The sequence below is a fragment of the Stomoxys calcitrans genome, chromosome 4 (assembly GCF_963082655.1).
Source record: "Stomoxys calcitrans chromosome 4, idStoCalc2.1, whole genome shotgun sequence".
NCBI lineage: Eukaryota > Metazoa > Arthropoda > Insecta > Diptera > Muscidae > Stomoxys > Stomoxys calcitrans.
This window is the reverse complement of record NC_081555.1, coordinates 138,856,639-138,870,305: the sequence shown is the minus strand read 5'-3', so window position 1 is coordinate 138,870,305 and position 13,667 is coordinate 138,856,639. Positions and strand designations below refer to the sequence as shown.

At 38.0% G+C, this 13,667-nt stretch overlaps 1 protein-coding gene and 1 long non-coding RNA gene across 7 annotated transcripts in view; both read right to left on the bottom strand.

The window, feature by feature from the left end:
• Positions 1-13,667, bottom strand: part of LOC106083452 (neurobeachin) — a 414,708-nt gene that overhangs the window by 354,189 nt on the left and 46,852 nt on the right. The window lies entirely within an intron of this gene.
• Positions 405-708, bottom strand: LOC106083455 (uncharacterized). Its single transcript, XR_001220648.1, has 2 exons — positions 569-708; positions 405-502 (listed from the first exon to the last, which is right to left on the bottom strand). It is a non-coding gene; the product is annotated as an uncharacterized LOC106083455 (long non-coding RNA).

Sequence of the window (13,667 nt, the reverse complement as noted above, 5' to 3'; positions counted from 1 at the left end):
GGGACTCATACGAAATGTTCTGAGCACGAATCTTATATTAACATTGATGGCCAAGGGACCACCCCCGAAATACCCCCTAAACCCGAAATATTTACCAACACAGTAATATGGGGCCCCAAAGAAAGACATTTGGCAGTAGAGTAAAAATTTGCCCAGGAACCCAGCGGGGGCCAACTTTTCATACATAAATGAGTGCTTTCCGATTCAAGTTGAGTTTTTTATTTTTTTTTGAAAATTTATTGGCACAACAAAGCCAAAAATTTTATTCCCATAAAACACATACCCAAAACAAAATGAAAAAAAAAAAATGTGTGATGGCTTCTTCCCCTCAATAAAACACAAATTCCAATTACGCTCACTGCAAAAGCACTCAAACACCACCATCAAAAAACACAAACACCATCCATAATACACAACTTCATTATTTTCCTTAGCTAAAATATTTGTCAATTTCAAGAATTATTTTACACTTCATCTTGCTATTTGCAAAGGCTCAAGGATTCTAAAAAGAAAATGATTGATGGCTTATTGACATTAAAAAAAAAGAGGAATCAAATAAAATATTTACTTCAAAGGCATTTCACACCCACACTCAGCACAAACATTCACACTTCATCGCAAGCACCAAACAGAGGAGACCAACTGGGGGACAATGTAAAGGAGAGAAAAAAAAACCAAAAAAGGCAATCGAAATATGACTTTATCATTGTTTAGCAGTCAAACAAATTAGAATTGACACTAAAAGCTTTATGAATAACCCAAAAAAAAAGTATCGGAAAGGGAAAAGAAAAGGAAAAAACGATAACAAAGGCATATATAGTATATATAGAAAAAACATTGAAATAAAACAAACATAAACTCAGGCGCAAGATGACACCAAAGTCAGAAGCAAGCAAAAAAAAGGCAAGTAATGGAAGCTAAGGTCCTAAAAAAGGCTGCAAAATGTAAGGTGTCTCTTTGAAAGTAAAATAATATGAAAAAAAAACGACAGACATTGACAAACTCCTTGAACAGATTAATCAGTGAATGGCAAAGATTGTGTTGCCAATGTCCTTCCGTTTCTTTGGCATAAAAAATAAACAAATAAATCAAAATTTTTTTATGTAGCCTTTAAAAAATGAATACCGAGAATGGCTACATCTTGGAATCGAAGAAAAAAACAAAATCATCAATAAATTTTAAGCACTTAATGGATGAGGAGTAAAAAAGAAACTCTAGTCAAATTTGGAGTGGGCTGAAGTCTAATAGCGAGTAAATTATAACAACATGATACACTTGGCAGGAAGAAGGCTTTAACAAAAAAGGATGATGAATGAACAAAAGGGGATGATGCATAAAATTGATGGCTGTGCACCTTTTTGGAAGCGAACTGTTAATGTTTTTAACATTTGGGTGTAAAGTATTATAAAATGAAGCATACTTTTGGGGAGTTTATTAGAGTAAGAAGAAAGCTGTAGCATACTTTTGGGGTTACAGTTATAATGTATTAAAAAGTTGGTCAAAATCCAATAAAATGTATCCAGTTTGTGGTCATGGAACTACATATTGAAAAATCCTTCAAATTTTAAAAATAAAAATTTTACAAAATTTTCTAGGGTAACAAATTTTTTAAACAATTTTCTATAGAAATAAAATGTTTACAAAATTTTCTATAGAAATAAAATTTTTAAAAAATTTTCTATAGAAATAAAATTTTTACAAAATTTTCTATAGAAATAAAATTTTTACAAAATTTTCTATAGAAATAAAATTTTTACAAAATTTTTTACAGAAATAAAATTTTGACAAAACCTATATATATCAAAATGAATTTGTGTTTGTTTGTATGTTTGTTTGTTTGTTTGTGGGTTTGTAAATTTGTTTGTTCCGTATAGACTCAAAAACGGCTGAACCGATTTTTTTTAAATTTTCATAGATTGTGGGGAGTGGGGAGCAATAGGCTATATAATTTTTTGATATCGCAAGGGGGGGCGGACCCTCCCCCTTACCCCAAAAGAACCACCCAAAGATAGAAGTGGACCGATCGGGGCAATATGGGACACACATTAAAGTTATTCGGGAGTAGAAAACAAATTTGACATTAAAATTTGGGACCAAGTACCTAGGGGGCTGCCCCGACCCCAAAACCCCTTCAAATAGGCATATTGGACGATACCGACAATATGGGACTCGAATGCAAGGTATTCGGGAGTAGATTACGAATATGGTCAGGAAGGAGATATCGGCTACATAATTTGTTGATATTGGAAGGGGCGGACCCTCCCCCGTTACCACAAAAAGCACCACCCAAATTCAAGGTTGACCAATCAGGAACGTCCCCCTTACCCCAAAAGTACCACCCAAAAATAGAAGTGGACCGATCGGGGCAATATGAGACTCAAATGAAAGGTATTCGGGAGTAGAAAACAAATATGTCATCACCAAGTACCTAGGGGCTGCTCCGACCCCCAAAACCCCTTAAAATTGGCATATTTTATGATAATGACGATATGGGGCTCGTATGAAAGGTATTCGGGAGTAGATAACGAATATGGTCAGGACGGAGAAATCGGCTATACAATTTGTTGAGATTGGAAGGGGCGTACACCTCCCCCCTTTACCACAAAAAACACCACCCAAATTCAAGGTTGGCCGTTCAGGAAAATATGGGTATCAAATGCAAGGTATTAAAAGTCGGTTTCAAGGTACCCAGAAGCAACTCCAAGCCAAAAAGTTTCCCAAACAAACATGTTGTATGTACATATCAATAAGGGACTAAAAAATGATGTCTAATTTTTTGCGGGTCGCTATCTCCAATAGATTATTATTTATTTGACCAATTAAAACAATGGGGGATCAAATGATAGATATTTTTGAGTAGAGTGCGTCATTCAAATATGTGCTCAAGTGTTAGATGGAGTGTGGCGCACAACCCTCATATAGATGCCCTCCACCACACGGCTGTATACACCAATCATGACAATATGGGGTTCAATTAAAGATATAAGGTTGTGGACTGCGAATCTAATATCTTCATTATGCTCATATATCTAGCGAACCACCTCACCTCAAAACAGTCGATCAATCATAATGACCTAACAGGGCACTGTGTGATTTAATTAATGTGTGGGGACACAAATAAATGTAGGCCGCCATACCCCAAAAATTATGACGTTCGCCGTGATAGGAGGGGTTGCAAATTTTTAGCTCATCGATAGACAAGACCAAACGACGTGCTGCTGGGCAACACTCTTTGTTCAAAAGTTTTACATGGTTGAATCGTAAGAACTATCGCCACAGCACCAAATATAAAGACTGAGAAATTAGTTCTTTACCACAGAAAATCGTTTAATATGGCAATTTGATTTGATTTAAAAAAATACTAAATGGAAACTATTTAATACAAAACTGCCACATGCGGATCAATGTTATAGCCGTTAAGCCACCCCAAGCGAGTAGTAAAATTAACTTTTAAGTTAGCGCCATCTACTGGCCTTTTTTCAAATGAATTTAGTTGATCCTATTGAAAACAGCCAAACAGTACATGGCGCTAATTTATACAAGCCAATATGAATAGAAAGAGGGCAGAATGGTCAGAATTGATCATACAGCATTTATCTTCGTTATGACTTCTTTGCGGTTATTTGCGGTATTATTTAAAAAAAGACTAAATGAAAACTATTTAATAGACAACTACCACATGCGGGTCAATGTTATAGCCGTTATGCCACCCCAAGCGAGTAGTAGCATTAACATTTAAGTTAGCGCCATCTACTGGCCTTTTTTCAAATGGATTTAGTTGATCCTATTGAAAACAGCCAGTAAATGGCGCTAATTTGGAGAAGCCAATATGAACAGAAAGAGGGCAGAGTGGTCAGAATTGATCATACAGCATTATTTTTTAACTTTCCCACTCTAAGACGGGCCTTAACAATAACTTTCAAAAACACCAGATCTCAAACATGGGTAGGGCGATTTAAGCGAAATTTTGTTTGCGCTCTCACAGTAGCCTGAAAACAAAAATTTTGTATCAAAATCTTGGATGGTTGGCACCCCACTCATGGGCCACCCATTCCCAAAACCCGCCAAACGGATTTATAGACCAATCACTACAATATGGGTATCAAATTAAAGGTATTTGAGAGTAGCAAACGAATCTGATATCCAATAGTGGGACTAAGTGTTTCGTGGGCCACCCCACCCTCAAAACAACCCCTTAAATCGGACATATTTACCGACCATGGCAGTATGGATCATAAATGAAAGATCTTTGGGAGTAGAGTACGAACTTGACTTTAACTTTTGGGACCAAGTCTCTCCACCACACCTCCAAACAGGACTTTTAATTACTTGGAGTTTAAATAAAAGGTATTTGAGAGTTAAAAAAAATCCCCATTAAAATTCGAATACATATTCAACTCAAATTAGCCAGAAATTTTCAAAATTTAGAGTACTTTTCTCCAACATAGCATTATCGGGACCAGCAGACCGGGGCGGGCACAGTTAGTCTTGTATATTAAAATCAGTTTGTGCTTGTTTGTCGGTTTGTTCCGTCTAGACTCAAACACGGCTGAACCGATTACTTTGAAATTTTCACAAATTGTGTAGGTTGGTCTGGCAGGAAATAAAGGCTATATAATTTTTTGATATCGGAAGGGGGGCGGACCCTCCCCCTTGTGCCAAAAACACCACCCAAAACCAAAAGTAAACCGTTCATGACAAAACCAACCCCAAAATTTCCACAAACTGACATATTGGACATACATGTCAATATGGGGCTCAAACGAAATGTATTCGGGAGTAAATTACAAAGCTTTCATACAAAATTAGATCGAAGTATAGGGGATCACCCCACCCCCTAAAAACGCCCCAAATAGGCATATGACCCATCATGACTATACGTGACTCGGTTTGTTTGTTTGTTCCGTAGAATCAAAAACAGCTGAGCCGATTTTCTTAAAATGTTCACAGACTGTGTACGTTTGTATGGAAGGAAACATAGGCTATATAAGTTTTTGATATCAGATGGGGGCGGACCCACCCCCTCACACCAAAAACGCCACCCAAAACCGTTAGGCACAATATGGGTATCAAATGAAAGGTATTCGGCAGTAGATTACAAATAAGGCATAAAAAATTAGGTCCAAGTTATGGAAGGTCGCCCCACCCCTAAATACGCCTAAAAGGGCATATCAGCCGACCATGGCTTTACGGGACTCAAATAAAAGGTATTTGGGAGAAGATTACGATTATGACATTAAAATTTGCGTTCAAGTCAAGGTGACGCTTTTCCTCCTAAAAATATGTTAAATTGCTTAATTGACCAACTATGACAATATGGGGCTCAAATGAAAGGAATTTGAGAGTAGAAAACGAACTTAATATCCAAGTTTGGAGCCAAGTGTTTGGAGATATGCCCTAAAGCACCTCCTATATTGAACTTCATTTCTGACTATGGCAATATGGGGCTCAAATTAAAGAATTACAAAAATTTTTCCTGTACCGAAGCTTCCGGTTCAGATAAATCTCTTCATTTCCCAATAGTGCTGCTCTTTTATTCGTTTTTCCATTGTGTCATACCAAGATTTTAAATTTACCTGACTAACAGTAATCTCTGGTTCTGCAAACTTTTGTGATTTCTTTCCTCTGCCAACAAATAATTAATTCAAACTATAATATCCACAATTTGTTGTTATTTAATTGCACAAGCTTGTAAGCCTACAGCTTTAAACTTTCAACAATTAAAAAAGTGTAAAACAAAGTTGGGAACATTTTTCTTCATTTTTTTTTTTCTGGTAAATCTATTGCAACAGCGGTTTTCCATGGTGCCACGCAGCCATGGCATTAAAAGCATTTTTCCCATGCCCAGAACATGCCACCATATTAAGGCTTACGTAGGCGAGGCTGTAAGTTTCATGCACCAGCATCATCATCATTTCATGTGTGTGTGTGTGTGTGAGTTTGCCTGTAGCAGAAAAACCGCATTCACATCAGCGTATAAACTTTTATGCTCATGTGAGTGTATTCGTATGTTCATGATGCTTTACATTCCATTTTTATTTGTATGCTTTTGGTATCCGGAGTGTCTCAGTTCATGCCACATGCAATATGTTAAACTTAATGAAACTGCATTTCTAGCCATTAATTTGACTGTCGTTGCCACAGCAAATGCTATACTGAGTTCCATTCTTTGAGAGTGTGTCTGTGTGTGTGCGTGTGTTACACTGCACCAGCAGACAACTTTAAATGGCAACAGATGTTGTGGCAACAGGGAAGATGAAATTTTTTTCTTCTTTTCCTCACAGGGGTAACCCCAACTCATTTGTATGTAAACAATGGCTCGTTGTGTAAAAATGAGAAGACCTCACGAGATCTCGTGCACCAGGACAACCAAAGGAAATAAAGAAAATTTATAACAACGCCTAAAAATAGACAACATGCGCTGACATACATATTTCATAACTATTTAAGATGGAAGAAAATATTGAAGCAGATTTTAGATGATGAAAATTCCATGAAATTATAAAAATAAATTTTTATAATTTCGTAGCATATATGCGGGCGTTTACAATGTTGTAAAAATATAGCATAACTTTAGGCGATAAAAACTCATTCAAGATATGTCTATTTAGCTTATTTTGGGTATACATTTTTGACATTTATCCATATTTAAATAATATTTTTTCTCAGACCTCATTTGATTAAGCACCCACACAACCACCTTTTTGCATATTCTTCAATTCCAGGAATATTTTGCTAATCTTAACTTTCCAGGAAACCTTTTAGAACAGATGAAAGTCTCAATTCATCTAAAAAAAAAATAAAATATAAATAAAATAAATAAACCGACATCATTGCCATAAAAATTCCATTCCAAGAATATTCCAATAAAGCATACTTTTTGGATGAACTACCAGGATTTGCATTTTGCTAGGACTTGGTTGTCAGCCAGACATAAATCAGCCTACACTCTCGCATTGCTATAATTCATATCAAAAATAAATAATTGTGAGTGAGTTTTTCGGAATTGAAAAAAAAACAACAACAAAATAAATTGATTTCACATTTTCCTTAAATCGACGACTTTACAATCCACACGTTTTGCTATGCTATAGACCTTTAGAAAATGGCTACCACACATAGAATTTCGATATACACCAACCTCAAATGGTATTGTATTAGATTTTCAATCAGAAAAGGCATAGAAAATCTACCAGTATCTACCACCTACGGCAGCCAGATGAACAATTATTATTTTGTCATGGTCCCTCAAACGATGCGGTGTAGTGACGGTGCAAACCGAAGCTGATATTTTCATCTAACACAACATTGTCATGGCATAATCACTGATGCTGGTAGACCATTCATAGTTATAGAGAGGGACGATGTTTCGGACGAAACAGCACGAAAATACATTGAACCATTTCCACAAATAAAAAGCCATTCATGCATCCTACGTTGGCAGAGAGGCTAACATTGAGGCTTATTGCTAGGCCTCTTCCATCTTATGGCAACCACCATGACTGATGTAATGGCATAGGGATCAGCATCTGTTCAATTTGTAGCACAAAAGGACCATGAGAAGTCTTAGACAAAAAGGTTAACATAGAAAGGGTTTTTTTTTGCTAGATATGGATAAAAAGCATTGCCTACATTCGTGAAACATTTATGGACATATTTTTAGAATAAAAAATAGTTTTTTATTATAATTTTTTTATTACTTATTCTATGGAAATTTTTTCATCATCTTATTTGCATAGAAAGTTTTGTTGACATTTTATTTGTAAAGAAAATTTGTTTTAGAAAATTTATATATTTTTTTTTTTTACACAAAATTTTTCCTACAGAAAATTTTTAAACAATTTATCTACAGAAAATTTTGAAAAAAGTTTTTTTCTACAGAAACAAAATTTTGTAAATTTTTTTTTACAGAAAATATTGTATTTTTTCTTTACTGCAGAAAATTTTGTATTTTTTTTTTTTTTGCTACAGAAGATTAAAATCATCCGATTTGGTTGAAATTTTGCATGAAGTCTTTAATTTTGTTTTGCAGCAACTATGTCAAATATGGTCCGAATCGGTTTCCCAAACACTTGTCTCTACATTTCGATATCTGATTCGTATTCTACACTTAAATACCTTTTATTTGAGCCCCATATTTCCATGGTCAGTAAATAAGTTTTGTTTGAAGATGTTTTGGGGAAGGAATTGATCTAAAAAATCTTAATTCCACATTTGAATATCACATTGATATTCTACACGCCACTATCTTTCATTTGACTCCCATATTGCCAAGGTCGGTAAATATGGTGGTGGTCCCCCAAAAAACTTGGTCCGCCAATTGTATATCAGGATACTTTTTCTTATTTTACATACCTTTCATTTGGGTTCAAAGTTGTCGTGATTGGTCAATATATATCTTTTGCAGGTTTGGGGGTGAGGCGGCCCAACTAGGAACACTCGAAATAGAAAATTTTATTTTGGAATTCTGCGCTATTTGCAAAATCAAAAATTGTTTTCCATACCACTGCCCAAAGTTGGTTCAGGTCTGGTATTGTGTCACCACTTAAGTACCGTTGTCTTTTAGCCGCGAAAACCGGGCCATGACATAGGAAATGCTCATCTTCATCATTTTCTCAGCATGCCTTACGCATGCTATCACATGCCGCAACGATTTTGCACAAGTGAACTCTTAGTCCTATGTGTTCCGCTAAGATACCAAAACCTATACAGACCTCCTTCTACTTCATTTCAGTAATAGCGTAGTCCTCTCACGATCCGGATCACCCTATAGGATTTTTGCCATCCCACCGACTGTTTCCCTGTGCCACAGTGTTATATGCGCGTTCATCACCCACGCCCTTAACTCGTACTTCGTCGACCCTCTGGCACTCCTCTGGCCTTCACCGCCAAAGCGTCACCCCCCCCCCCCCCCCCCCCCCCCCCCCCTCATTTCCACTAACACCATTATGGTCCGCCACCCAATCGATGCGGATTGTACCATCCTTAGAGAAGGCGTTAATCTTCTTCTTACACTCCAAGACTGTTCGTGACCTTACCCTCATGGTTGTTATTAGCCTCATGGCCATTTTACTGTCCCTAAAGATGTTCACACTCGAGGTCTTCGCGTTAGCACAACACCACCTCACGCATTCCGTGATCGGCCGGATCTACGTCTGCAGGACCGTATTATGGTCAGGCAGTCTAAAATAGATCTCAGTCCTTGGGTTCTCATTGTAGACTCCAATGACCACTCTGTCCTCTAGCTTTGATCCGTGTGACATGTTCTTCTAGACGGCAATACTAGGCTTACGTCAGTCCTAGACTGTGCCGCTGGCAGCAGTGCCTCGCACTCGACCTCGAGTGTCGTCTCTGAAATCCGATCGTAAATCTCTTCCCTTTCTTCCCAGTTTCCTATCGTCACCTCTATTATACCGCAATGGTATGAGCAGCTCCCATCCTCAATCCATTCTCCACGCGTTATGTCTCATAGCCGCAGTGGCTGCCTCACACTTAATCCATATGGCAATGGGTCGGATATCTAGAATAGTCTCCAATGCTCTAGTGGGCGGAGGACCTTTATGTTGGTGTCCGCCACATTCATGCCACCGGGTAGGACTTGGGCCAGGTCGTTTATACATAAGGAAAACAATACGAGGCTAAGTGTGCAGCCTTGTCGCACACCTGTCTCAACCAACAAATATTCCGAAAACTTGTAGCCGTTCCATAACCTGCTTGTGGTACCAGCACAGAAGAATTGGAGTATTGTTACGACATTTGACGAGAGTCCACAGGTAAATAATTTATATTGGGTTGCCCAAAAAGTAATTGCGGTTTTTTTAAAAGAAAGTAAATGCATTTTTAATAAAACTTAGAATGAACTTTAATCAAATATACTTTTTTACACTTTTTTTCTAAAGCAAGCTAAAAGTAACAGCTGATAAATGACAGAAGAAAGAATGCAATTACAGAGACACAAGCTGTGAAAAAATTTGTCAACGCCGGCTATATGAAAAATCCGCAATTACTTTTTGGGCAACCCAATAGAATAAACTGTTACTCATTATTAAGTCGAAGGCTGCATATGCATACGTGGCTTTATTTTTCAACTGGCTCAGAGTGTCTTTTCTGAATCCAGCCTGAATTTCGTTTAAGATGTTGTAACTGTCTAACCAATTCGATATTCGATTCAAAAGGATTGAGTTATAGATTTTGCTGATGGTATCCAGAAGAGATAAACCACCTCTATAATTGGCCGTAAGTTTAATATCACCTTTCCATAAAAGAGGGTATCAAAATTGACTCCTTAAAACATGGGGGAATATTCTATCAAAGAAATTCTTATCAAATAGATCTAAAATTCTCCGCTGGAATTGATGTGGGGCGAATTTGTAAAATTCATACTGAATTCCATCCTGTCCTGGAGACATGTTTCTCTTCAATCCCCTCATAATACTCAACAGATAGCATAATTCAAAATGGGAATCAAGAAATGGACCTATGTGATAGGGCAAACACCAATTAATCGGTGTTTAATTCTCGTCAATAAGGAGTGCAGCATAAATCATCTGCATTTAGATTTCCTTTTGAATTATGTGTGCAATTCCTAACAGAGTTTGATATACTCCACCATTCCTTGCTGTTGAATACTCTATCCAGTTTCTCAAGATTTTTGTTGTAGTATTGCAATTTCTTCTCGTTACATCTCTTCTGAAAATTGGCTCTCGAATCGTAATAGCGTTTCCTGTTCTCAATCGTAACGCATCGCCTCCCTGGTCGATAACAAGCCCAATCAAATCATGGTTGTTTAGGCTCAAAGACCTTCATATTCGAGTTCTTGACTTGTGCATGTCTTATGTCTTCCGAAATACCGCCAATCATCCCTTCCACCGACATATTCGTATCAATACCTCGACTCACAGTAATTTCCATAAGCTTCTGCCTATATCGAGTATAGTATTTATCATTCCAATAAAGTCTTCTTACCGGGTTTTGAACTTGAATCAAATGTCTACAGCAAAAAAAAAACACCTATTATTTCACCGATCCCCCATCAAATGTAAACGACAAAATGAAGATACAAATTACAACAACAACAATCAGGAAAGTTCCAACAAAAAATAAAGAGCAATGCCAAAACTAACATAAATGTTTGCCAGAACAATTGTTCGTTGTACGGGTGAGCGAGGAAAGGGTCGTCGTCGTCGAAGTATACAAACATTTATACGAACTGGCAAATGCCAGGCGGACAGAAGACATCCAAAGAGGACACAAGGCTTTTATTGACCAGCGAAACATTGAATTGGACAGAACTAAATGCAAAATGAAAACTAAAACGGATCAGGAAATAGCCACGAACAATATGATAACTCTTGTGAATATTAGACAATAGAAAACTGGCCGGCCAAAGGGGCCATGACAACTATTGTAGCAACAGCAAACACAACGACGAAAAGAGATAAATGTTAAAGCTTTAAAGGAGCAAGGGTTATGAAATCTCAAATGATGAATGAATGGGGGAAAGCATAAAAGACTCAAATGTGGCATTAAGTTTGGGAGGGAAAATATGGACTGGATGGAAATAGGTGAGGGGTGATTTTTTAGCTATTATTTATTTGGCAACACGGATTTAAACAGCTCACGCACGTTTTGTGTCTTTCTTCACTGTCACACATCTTCAGTTTGGTTGAATCGTCTTACAAGCGAACAATTATTGAATTTTAATATCAAAATGTATGGTTTGTTAAAAAAGTTCATCGCGCGCTTCTTCCATTTTGCGACTAAGCTCATTTTTGGTTTAATGGGTAGATAAATAAGAAGAATTGTCGATTTTGGAGTGAAGATAAGCCAGAAGCATTGCAAGAGCTACCAATGTATCTAGAACAAGTCACAGATTGGTGTGGTTCATGGGCTGGTGTTATCATTGGACCGTACTTCTTCAAATATGATGGGAAATGCATTTAGAACAAGTCACAGTTTGGTGTGGTTCATGGGCTGGTGTTATCATTGGACCGTACTTCTCCAAAGATGATGGGAATCGTAACGTAACTGTGAAGGGTGAGTGCTATCTTGAGGTGATATCCACCCTTTTTACCTAAAATGCAAGAGCTTGACTTGCATGACATGTGGTTTCAACAAGACGGTGCCACATGCCACACTGCACGCTTAACAATACACTTATTGAAAGGCGAGTTCGGTGAACATTTGATTTAACGTTCGGGACCGATCAATTGGACGCCTAGATCGTGCGATTTTAAGCCTTTAGAATATTTTTTTGTGGGGCTATGTGCCCATGTCTTTACAGACAAGCCCGCTTCTATTGACGCATTGGAAGACAACAGCATTTATTCGAAAGATTCCGGCCGAAATATGGGAAGAGTATGCATCGATGAACTTAATTCAAGCGGATGAACGAAGAGGCGCAGCTATGCTCAAGATTTGCATGAAATTATCTTCAAACACTACATTATATGTAAAGTACCATAGATTGAAATAAAGATTTCATGCACTTTTCTGAATTTTATGTGTTTTTTTTGTTTTTTTTTTTCGAAAAAAATTTTAATAACTCTTAAAAAATCATTCTTAATAATCCAAACTGAATCCCCCTCATACGCTTTTCGCCGTCCTACCGACCATTTCGCTGTTCCACAATATTTTTTTTTTTTGAAAAAAAAATTGTAATAACTCTTAAAAAATCATTCTTAATAATCCAAACTGAATCCCCCCATACGCTTTTCGCCGTCCTACCGACCATTTCGCTGTTCCACAATATTGCATGCGCATTCGTCGCCCACTCCCTTAACTCGGACTGCGTCGACCCGAAAGGCTTCGGGTTAACCAAGTTTATTGATGGCAGTCCTCCGGTCTTCACCGCTAAATCGTCTGCTTTCTCATTTCCCCTTACTCTGTTATGGCCCGACACCCAAACGATGCAGATTTTCCCATCCTCAGATAAGGCGTTAATCTCCTTCTTACACTGCAAGACTGTTCGTGACCTTACCGTCCTGGTTGTTATTGCCCTTATGGCAATTTTACTGTAGGTAAAAGTGTTCACACTCGACGTTCTCGCGTTAGCACCACACCACTTCACGCATTCCGTGATCGCCCGGATCTCCGCCCGCAGGACCGTATTCTGGTCAGGCAGTCTAAAACAGATATCAGTCTCTGGGTTTTCAATGTAAACCCCCAGACCCACTCTGTCCTCCAGCTTCGATCCATCCGTGTAACATGATCTTCCAGATGGCAATGCTAGGGTTCCGTCAATCCAAGACTGTGCCGATGGCAGCAGTGCGTCGCACTCAACATCAAGGTTCACTTCAGAAATCCGATCGGAAACCTCACCCCTACCTTCCAGGTTTCATTTCGTCGTCTTGATTATACCGCGATGGTATGAGGTGCTCCCATCGCCTTAAGTCTCATAGCCGCAGTGGCTGCTTCACACTTAATTTGTATGTCAATGGGTCGGATATCTAGGAAAGTCTTCAGTGCCCTAGTGGGCGTGGTCCTCACCACTTCGCCTATGCCAAGACAACATTTTCTCTGAACCTGTTGTACGGTCCTTATGTTGCACTTTTTCTTCATAGCAGTCCACCAAACTACTGAGGCGTAAGTAAGTATTGGTCTAATCACGCTCCTGTAGAGCCAGTGGACTATCCTAGGATTCAGGCCCATTTCGAGCCTACGGTCCG